At 42.8% G+C, this 5738-nt stretch overlaps 1 non-coding gene across 1 annotated transcript; it reads right to left on the minus strand.

Moving 5' to 3' along the window:
• Nucleotides 1-4869: 4869 nt before the first annotated feature.
• Nucleotides 4870-4941, minus strand: trnaw-cca (transfer RNA tryptophan (anticodon CCA)). Its single transcript has one exon. It is a non-coding gene; the product is annotated as a tRNA-Trp (tRNA).
• Between the last annotated feature and the right edge of the window lie 797 nt (nt 4942-5738).

Here is a 5738-nt window from a genome sequence, read left to right on the forward strand (position 1 = left end):
AACTGACAGATATTGTTGGAGATAAAAGCTAACCATTGTAAAACCATTTTTTCTGTGCAGTTGTTCTTGATGATCAGAGCACTTGAGACCGAGACAATGACTTTGCCCTTTGGACCTGTCTTCTGAAGCGCCGCCCGGTCCCAGACCTACAGTTAATGAGCTGCGGTTCAGATATTGGATGGGAGAAAAATTGATAAAGAGGAGGTACTAGAAAGTCTGGCTGTAAACCTTTTGTTTATATTCTCTTCTGGACGCCGGTTAGCTGCCGCTCTCTTTTTCCCATAACATGCTGAAAACCAAGGAGCCGACTGGTTAAAAGTAGTGGAGATAAGAGGTAACTATTGTAAAAACCATTTTGTGTATGTGGCTATTCTTGATGAGCAGAGCACTTGAGACCGAGAGAGTGACTTTGCCTTTTCAACCTGTCTTCTGAAGCGCCGCCCGGGCCCACTCCTGCAGTTAATGAGCTGTGGTTGAGATATTGGATGTGATAACAATTGTTAAAGAGGAGGTACCAGGAAAGCTGGCTGTATTTATGTCCATAAGTCACCAGGACCAGATGAAATGCATCCTAGGATGCTCAGGGAAGCACAGGTGGAAATTGTGAAGTTACTGGCCACAACCTTCCAATACTCATTGGATACGGGGGTGGTGCTCGACGTCTGGAGAATTGCAAATGTTACACCCTTGTTCAAAAAGGTGTATAAGGTTCAACCCAGCAACTACAGGCCAGTCAGCTTAACGTCGGTAGTCAGGAAGCTTTTAGACAGGATAATCCTGGACAAAATGACCGGTCACTTGGACAAGTGTGGATGAATTAAGGAAAGTCTGCACGGATTTGTTAAAGGCAAATCGTCTTTTACCAACTTGATTGAATTTTTTGATGAGGTGAAAGAAAGGGTTGATGAGGGAAATGCGGTTGATGTGGTGAACATGGACTTCCAAAAGACATTTGATAAAGTGCCGCATAACAGGATTGCCAGCAAAGTTGAAGCCCATGGAATAAAAGGGACAGTGGCAGCATGCATGTGAAATAGGCTAAGAGACAGGAAACAGAGTAGTGGTGAACGGTTATTCCTCTGACTGGAGGAAGATGTTCCCCAGGGGTCGGGACTAGGACCACGGCCCATCTTGACATATATTAATTATTTGGAGTTAGGTGTCCAGGGCACAATTTCAAAATTTGCTGATGATACAAAACTTGGAAGTATAGTGAGCAGTGAGGAGTGAAGTGATCGACTCCAAGTGGACATGGACAGGCTGGTGGAATGGGCGGACATGTGGCAGATGAAGTTAAATGCAGAAAACTGTGAAGTGATACATTTTGGTTGGAAGAATGAGGAGAGGCAATATAAATTAAAGGATACATTTCCAAAGTGGGTGCAGGGACAGAGAGAACTGGGGGCATATGTGCACAAATCATTGAAGGTGGCAAGACAGGTTGAGAAATCAGCTTAAAAAGCTAACGGAATCCGGGGCTTTTCAAATAGAGGCATAGAGCACAAAAGCAAGGAAGTTACGATGAACCTTTATAAAACACTGGTTCGGCCACAACTGCAGTATTCATGTTCCAGAAAATGTTATTCTGACAATAACCGGTCCTGTTAAATTGAACAAAAGTTGCACAAGATTCCTGGTGACATAAGCAATGAACATTTTAAACCAGACTCCTGAAATACAATGGGCCTGGAAATTGCGATCGGTGGCTCGCCACCGGCTAACGCCTCGGAATCGAAAAACAAATACGAATTACCTGGTGTCTCCGGAGCTTCGGACTCTTGCCGCCCTGGGCCTGCTTGCGTCCGCCTACATAAAGGCCCACGGATCCCAGGGGCGCACATGGTTCGCAAGCATCTCTGGGGTCACATGGCCCAGGCCAACCAATCAAAAAGGGGGATTCCTATGAGGCTAATGGGGATTCCATTTATGTATGGAATCCTCAAAACCACAATCGAAATCTCCAAATAAAAAACATTTCACACCACGGAAATAAAAATAAATGATCACTTGTTCAAATTTAATGAAATTAATTAAACATTTAAAATACAATTTTTAATTTTATGAAATATAAATTTGAACATTTTAAAGCGGGCCAGAATTTACCTAAACGAATTTAAAATGTATGTATGTTTATATCATTAAAAAAAATATTTTAACATTTATTTTCACCCGTGCACTGGCAAAAGAAGGTCTTACGCCTGCTATTAGGCTGGATAGCTCTTTCGACCAATGTGGACACTAAGAACCGAATGGCCTCCTTTTGTACCGTAAATTTCTATGATTCTATTACCTGGTGTAAGGGTTTCCTGGGCATTCGCTGGGCAGTAGTTAGCCCAACTCTGCACCAGCAAAAGTGATGTTGTAGCAGATGCGGTGGATCTGTCCAAGCGAAACTTGACAGATCACAAGTTCTGGGCTTTAGGGCGTGCGGAAACCTGGAACTTGCGGGGTGGTTCTGAAGGCGTACGAGAGCCTACGCTGTGCATTCGCTGTCGGAAGCTACGTAAAACCCGGGCCATGGTGTAAAATGAGATATGCATAACAGTTCATCACATAGAAAGCACAATACACGTTATTGAAGCATCTTTAGCATTTAATTCATTCTGCAAATTAAGATTATCGGTTAATTAATGCTAATTAAAACATTTGTTCACATTAGATACATGTAAGTAATTTTAACAAGTTAGTTTAAATTAATTAGAGACTGTTACAAAAATTACTTCGCTGACCGGGAATCGAACCCGGGCCGCGGCGGTAAGAGCGTCGAATCCTAACCACTACACTACCAGGGAACACGGAAGTTGAATGCGATAATTGTAGATAGAATGGGTCAATCCGTATTGGATACAAATTCATTTTTGATTGTTCACATCTAAAAGCATTTCATGACTCTGCGGCTTACAAATCGAGTTACATGTACCTGAAATATTTTCTCAATTATTGGGGTGCATTTATCTTCATTCGAAACCTCAGTAAAATGCTCCAACCTCGTCTGTTTCCCTCATACCGGCTGTGCAACATCCACAAATCAAATGTAATCTCACACGGCGCGCTGGCCTCTACCAGTTCTATATGTGTATATAGAGAATTAATGACGAAAGGTCATCGACCTAAAGATTACACATACATGTAAAATAATTATAAGCAGCAGAGCCATGAACTTCATTTACATGTAATACAAGTCAGAAACATACTTGTATTTCTATTTCTATAGCATTCTGGACACAACATCGAGTTCAACAATTTCAGGCCATAACCTCTGCTCCTATTTTCTCAGATGGCAGCTGTTGATGATTCTGCCATTCCCATTTACACCTCCTCTGGTCCCATCTCTCCTTCCTTTACTTGTCCCATTGACATCTCCTTTTGCCTCGCACCTTCATCCCTTTTGTCGTTTAATCTCTCCTGCCTTCCACCTTATCACTAATATTGCCTCTTGCTGTTTCCTCCTCTCCCCCATTTGCCTAAAATCTGTTTCATCTCTAACCTTTCCCAGTTCTGACGAAAGGTCATCGATCTGAAACGTTAACTCTGTTTCTCTCTCCACAGATGCTGCCTGACCTGCTGAGTATCTCCAGCATTTTCTGTTTTTATGTCAGATTCCCAGCCTCTGCAGTATTTCGCAATTGCATACTTTACTCCGAATAGACTCAAATGCATTGATAAATATTGTGACGGTGCAATGCAACGTTCCCTAGTGGGTAGGATTCAGCGTTCTCTTGGAGTTTATTCCAGGTCAGGGGAGTAACAGTTTTTACTTCGAGACCTGATTAAAATAAATTACATGACTTTCATGTGGAAAAAAGAATAATTGGTTTAAACATCATTTATTAATCCATAAAGTTATTTTGTAGAAATTCAATCATTTATTTAGCCCTCAGCATGCGATGAACCTTTATCCCTATCTCATTGTATTTTAGGAGCCTTGGTTTAAAATGTTGAGTGTTTATGACACGCACCCAGCCCCAGAATCGCCACTGTGAAAGTAGGAAATTGCTCGAAATACACAACAGGGCGGGCAGCTTGTGAAAAACAATTAAACTTTTGGCGTGTAGAATTTTCATAGAAATGGAACCAGCTTCGTGTGACAATATGAGCTGTGAGTGTGTGTACATGGGTGGCCTGTTTCTGTATCAAGCGAGTGTTTCTGTTCTGATGCGATCCTTTGCATGTCAATGAGTCATAGAGTCTAAGCGGCACAGAAGGAGGCCATTCGGCCCTTCCAGTCCGTGCCGGCTCTCTGTGGAGCAATCCAGTCAGTCCCATTCCCCACGCTCTATCCCCGTAGCGCTGCAAGTTTATTTCCCTCAAGTGCCTATCCAGTCTCCCTTTGTGTGTCAGTTGTACATTTAATTTCTTGACTTTTATCATATGCATCAGGTTATCAATATATAAATATCTGTGTTTGAAAGTGAGATTCTTCTAAATGGATTTTGGGTGTATCAGACATAAAGAGCCAGAACATGCTTTTTGAATGAGACAGATTCCCCCAAATAAATGAATCAATAACACAGATGCATGTAAATCTTGGATAAGTGCCTGAAGGAAATAAAATGTGCTGGGCTACGGGGAGAGGGCGGGGGAGTGGGACTAGCTGAAGGGCTCTTGCAGAGAGCGACACGGGCTGGACGGGCCGAATGGCCTCCCTCTGTGCTGTAACCATTCTCTGATTCTATGATGTAGATCTGTAAGTGATGAAAGGCGACTACAGTGTTTCACCACCACCTCGGAGATGGGCAATAAATGCTGGTCTTGCCAGCGAGACCTACATCCCAGGAACAAATATAAAAAATATATCTAATACTCATTGTTGTGAGTTAACAAATAAGATATTAATTGTCCAGACTGATATGAGCTGTAAAAGAACAGTGACCCCGACGTGATTTGAACACGCAGCCTTCTGATCTGGAGTCAGACGCGCTACCGTTGCGCCACGAGGTCTAGTCAGTTTTTGTTGTGTATTCAAGTTCATATATACAGAAGTATCATACCTGGTTCCTGGTGGTCGAATGACACTCACCCGCTTTCGATTCTCAATCAAAGAATTTATGTTGACACAAGATTTGGGAACAGTAAATTGCAGAAAGATAATTCAAGTCTGTGAGACGAGTAATAATTGCTTTAATCTTGGTTAATAAATCCATTACTTTCTGTTACAGATTTCGGTTACAGACGCTCTTTGCGTGACATTTGTTCCGCGTTTAATTTTACAAACTGGGTGAGATCGCTGATCGCGGGGAGACAGTGGGAGCTTCAACGGCCCCACTGTCAGGATGTGGAAGGATTCACGTTCGGGGTGTGTGGGGGGATCAGTGACATTTTTTGTAAAGCGCAACGGGGGAGAAGGACAGAGCATTCAGTGTGGGACAGAAGCTGTTTAAATTGAGGCAACCCATTGCCGATCAGCACAGAGGGAGTTAACTGACTCAGTAGCCCTCTGCTGCTGCTTCAGAGTCGGTGATTTCCACATTGTAGCGGTTATCAAGTTCGAGCCCGGGTGGAAACATATATTTTTTAAACTTGCTGTGGCGAACATCCAGAGGCGAATTTATTCTCCTGTCAAAAGGGCCACAGCGGCTTCTACCTTGTTCTTTAATTGCTCTTTATTTCACTTCACTGAGTTAGATATATTTCTTAAGGCTAAAGAGATCAAGGGATATGGGGAGAAGGCAGGGACAGGGTATTGAATTTGAATGATCAGCCATGATCTCATTGAATGACGGAGCAGGCTCGAGGGG

Source organism: Somniosus microcephalus, unplaced genomic scaffold, assembly GCF_052327205.1.
Source record: "Somniosus microcephalus isolate GS21.2 unplaced genomic scaffold, FLI_Smic_1.0 unresolved_chr4, whole genome shotgun sequence".
Lineage (NCBI taxonomy): Eukaryota > Metazoa > Chordata > Chondrichthyes > Squaliformes > Somniosidae > Somniosus > Somniosus microcephalus.